The sequence below is a fragment of the Pelobates fuscus genome, chromosome 10 (assembly GCF_036172605.1).
Source record: "Pelobates fuscus isolate aPelFus1 chromosome 10, aPelFus1.pri, whole genome shotgun sequence".
Classification (NCBI taxonomy): domain Eukaryota; kingdom Metazoa; phylum Chordata; class Amphibia; order Anura; family Pelobatidae; genus Pelobates; species Pelobates fuscus.
The window spans coordinates 49,459,194-49,463,837 of NC_086326.1; the positions used below are offsets into that span (position 1 = coordinate 49,459,194).

General features: G+C 41.5%; 1 protein-coding gene across 2 annotated transcripts in view; it reads right to left on the reverse strand.

The window, feature by feature from the left end:
• MGMT (O-6-methylguanine-DNA methyltransferase) overlaps positions 1-325 on the reverse strand; it is a 433,459-nt gene extending 433,134 nt beyond the window's left edge. Inside the window, exon 1 of one of the 2 annotated variants that reach the window (XM_063435142.1) lies at positions 302-325. The gene's annotated coding sequence lies outside the window, so the exon portion shown is untranslated. Of the gene's footprint in view, positions 1-176; positions 281-301 lie in introns of those variants that run through there. The other variant, XM_063435143.1, reaches the window with a different exon arrangement.
• Positions 326-4,644: the final 4,319 nt, after the last annotated feature.

The window sequence follows — 4,644 nt, forward strand, 5'->3', positions numbered from 1 at the left end:
GCACTTCACAGGGAATGAGCCAGCCCACATGAGCAGCTTCCCCACGTGTTGGCAGAGATTATTTGTAAACTCAGACCAGCACACCTTTCCTCTGTTTTTTCTGACACAGAGAGAGTAAGCTAAACTGTGTTTATTTCACGACCTATTTTCCTCATGCCTACTCCCACCATACTCACCACCTCGCCTCAACCTGCTTTCAGAAATGCTTTCTATGAATTGACATTAAATACTACAAATCCCAGCATGCACTGGTGTTTCAAGCACGCATAGAAGGCAGAGAATCAGCCCTGCACAGACTTACACTTGCCTCGAGTGCGTGGCTGTTCTCTTGCTTCCTGGTTAGGCCCAGACAAATACATTGTATCACGTGCTGTTAAACAGGGCCTGGCAAGGAGCCCTTAAAGACACAGACATTCTATAGCCTCACACAGGAATTCTATAGTCTATCCATTTCACTTCCTGATTAAGTACAGATATGTATGCATGTGTTGTGTGATTTATTTATTTTTGCTTGCATGCTTATGCTTAGAAAGGATAAGGTGATTATGAAAGTGATGCTTATTTTTAGTTTACTGAGGGTTTTATATATATATATATATATATATATATATATATATATATATATATATATAAATCAATTAAATCTGTTAAAAAATGTGCCAGAGAGATGTGGGTGTGCACTCAAGGGCCCTGTTTAGGTTGCTAAAATAACTGCAACACCACCTACAGCTACTTTAAAAGCAAGTTGGAGTGGGCAAGTGGTTATGGTGCAATGGCCTAGTGACAGTCTATGCAGTTTTTCTGCAAGAAACACAGCCAGTAAGAGATATATCAATGTCCTTACCAGGGTTGTTCTATACTTTGTTTCCAGAGTGGCTGTTTTGGCAATTGTGGCAGTTTTATCCAAGTTTGGGCTGAAAACCACAGACTAAACATGCGCAGACTGCGGCTCTGCCAAGAGCTGCAAATAAACTAAACAGTGAGTCAGAGTATTTGATAGGATACGTGCAGTAGACATGAGCCAGCGCACACAAGGGAAACTATAAAAGTAACTTTTTTTTTTTTTTTTTTTTTAATACATTATGTTTCTAATAAAAATATAGAAAGCGATTTTTAACCAGTTTTTAGTGTTTGTGCATCATTTGTTTTCTTTTTCGCCTAGTATAAACTGATACAAAGCAATAGTTTGCATTAACCGCATATGCAAAGACTCACTATTGGGTCACATGTGCAAGTGCATCTTCAAAATATTTCCTCATATTTTCTTTTAAATTCTTTATTTATAGATAGACAGAAGCACACTATCAGCAATTGAATGCTGTTACATGTCATTAGATGCCACATCCATTAACCCCTTAAGGACCAAACTTCTGGAATAAAAGGGAATCGTGACATGTCACACATGTCAAGTGTCCTTAAGGGGTTAATAAGCACCACCATTTTTCAATTTTGTCAGGTTAATTGGAGAGGAGAAAAGAGAGAACGAGACGAGGTAAGAGGGGAAAAGACAAACTTGGAAGGGAGGTCAGAAAGTAACTATTGGTACCTAACAGATCTACCGGCTGCAGAAAGAGTCCCAAGGAAGTCAGACCTTTTGAAAGAAGGGTTTAATCTTTTGGACCTGTGCTGTTAATCGATCCATTAAGTAAGTGATACCGGAGAAACTGACGGAAGCCAAGCACAGAGAGATGGACACAGGTTTCTTCAGGAAGGAAGAGATTCTTTATTCGGTTCACCGATCGGGACTCAGAGGGACTAATGTCACCAAAATACAACAAGTTCTGAGCCCCGGACAATAGTGCAGGCTCCTTATATAGGCACATAACTCCTCCCATATTAAGCTCCACCCGCACATTCTCTTGACCAATCAATACAAATAGGAATTAACTTCCTGCTTGACCGCATGGCCTGTCCAGCACAATGGAGGAGGGGAATACTACATCCTGTATTCTTGCACATGCTCCGTACACTACTGATCGTATCTTGCCTCGTGCAACCAACTGATCGATACGTCAGAATATGCACGTACACATGCCACGTGGTAATCTCGGCCTACTAAATTTATTTTTACCGAGATTCCACCACATTCCCCCCTTTGATGCCTCTTGATATTTCACAATTACTTGAGGCATCACTTAACCTTAGTTTGCATACACCGCAAGTTACCTTGAAACAGACCAGACTTATCTATGATGTGAATCTTCAACACTCATCTTCCTGCATTGGTTCTCCCTGATCTAGAGCCTTATATTTATAGATTGCCATTATCTGTGCAGCAGCCTTCCTCTCTGCTATATTTTCTATCAGGCTTTGCACAGACCTAACTACTAAGGGTATAAGACATGGCAGGAGTAGACACAACATTAAAATCAGTAGGACTCCACCTACCAATGCCTTAAGCCCTCCAAACCACTCATACCAGCTACCAAACCAACTACTTGGATTGTACCCTTTCCATACCTGAGTAGGCACATGCGCTAGTTTAACCATATGGCTAGTAAGCTCAGCTATTGCTTGCCCTTCGTCATCTATTTGAAGACAGCAATTGCTCAGGTTAAACTTCCCACATACACCTCCCTCTACTGCCAATAGGTAATCCAAGGCTAATCTATTTTGGTACACTGCTGTCCTCATCCTGGTATTGTGCTTCGCTAGAAGATTGAGCGCTTGTGAGGTCTCATTAGTAATAATCTCAACCACCGCCTGTAATCTTATAATACGGTTGAGCATATAAATTGGGGTTCTATAACCAAAGGTACCGTCCTCTGCCCACGTGGCTGGCCCATAGTAATCTATAATACGCTGGGGAGGCCATTCATCATCTTCCCAGACGCCTATCTCTATGGGTCCCCTTTTCTTCCTATGATTCACATCATAGACTTTAACACCTAAAGTCTCACCTGTTTCGATAGGTAACAAGAAGAAGGATGGTTTGAGCATACCCAACACACATGCCCCTTCCCAGTCCTGTGGCAACTCCGAATAGGCTTTCTTACCACAGATCCAGTACAAATTTGCTGGGGCTCTCCAATTAGATGTGATGGATAGATCAAACCACACATCCTTTAAATTGGCGTATCTTGCAAACGGGTTAGATGGTTCTGAGACATTTGAAGCCGACCACCAAGTTGTATTCTTTGTATCATCATCATAAGCTTTTTGCCCTAGACAAGTTAATTCTCCTACAGAAGTATTATACATCATTCCTTTCCTCGCTATGCAAACATAACCTATGATGGAGGTCTTTAATCTCCACTCAGATTTACCTCTAACACTCATATGATAATCGGCTTGTGTAGATATTAATTGGTCAACTGCCTCAGAACCGGACATTACCTCCTTTGCTTCCCAAGGCCATTGGTCTCCCATGTTAGTACCACCACACACATAGCAGTTGGTAACATTAAGACTACCGGCAATACTTTCAGCTAAATCAATGAACAGGTTTTTAGCATTATGGGGGATCTTATTATCTATACTCATTTCTTCATAGAAGGAATGATATACCTGATGAGTCTGGGAGGTTACCCTATCAGTCTCTATCCCTATAAACAATACTGTCCCAGGGTCTAAACCCGTCCCATATATTTGAAACCCAAATAAATTACCATATTTATCTAAGAACTTGTCAGGGTTATTTATAAGTATATGGATTGGATTGCATTTCATAGACTTACAGTATGGATTGGTAGGCAACTTAGTCACAATCATGTCCTTGTCTGCTGTCTGTCCCCAAGTTGCCCACCCCACACAAGACCAATATGGGCAAAAGTTATAATCTCTATTTGGGCATCTAGGACTCACATACTTATTTTTACTACTGGGACAAATATATTTATCGTTAGACCCATACGTTCTCTCCCATCTAAGATCCCCACATACATTCCACGGCTTTCTACCACTCGATATCGCTTTACACGCATCAAATAGCAGAACACCTGAAGAATATACGGATTCTAACACCGTTTTGTTAATTAGGGGCCCCTGAGGATCTCCATTCCTGAGAGTCAACCAAATTGTACGGGGTTGATACTCTGGACTGAAGCACTTAGGTTCTCCTACTCCTAAATGGCACACACTATATTCTATATTTAAGTATCTACATCTTGATACATCTCCTTTACACTCGTATTGCGAATGCCAAATTAGGGTCTGGGAAATATGGTTACCTATTCTTGTAGTCTTAATGCATACCTCACAGCTAGGAGTGTCGATACCTCTACCTTCCTGAATATAAAAATACACATATAAAAACATTATTAGAAACACATCTTTCGTCGTCATCCTCAGTCTTCGTCCGTGCGATGGCACCTCAGCTTCCAGGTGTAAGGGCTGCAGGGAATGGAGTTCTGCTCGTCTTCACAGGGGTCCCTTCGAGACTTTTCCTGACTTATACACTCGTTGGTGAGCGTACAGGCTTTATTATGGCCTTCTCACTCACTTACCAATCTCTGAAACAATAAAATTTGTAATCCACAAGGTTCCTCGTCACTCCGACTGAGTCGTGCGCTTTAACCGGATCTTGCAGGGATTCTCTGGATCTGCTGTAGCTTGCCAAGAATCGACTGCTGCTGGTTTAACCCTGGAGTGATGTATCCACTGAGTCACTTCGGCTACTTTTATCGCTGTAGGGGTAGACAAAAG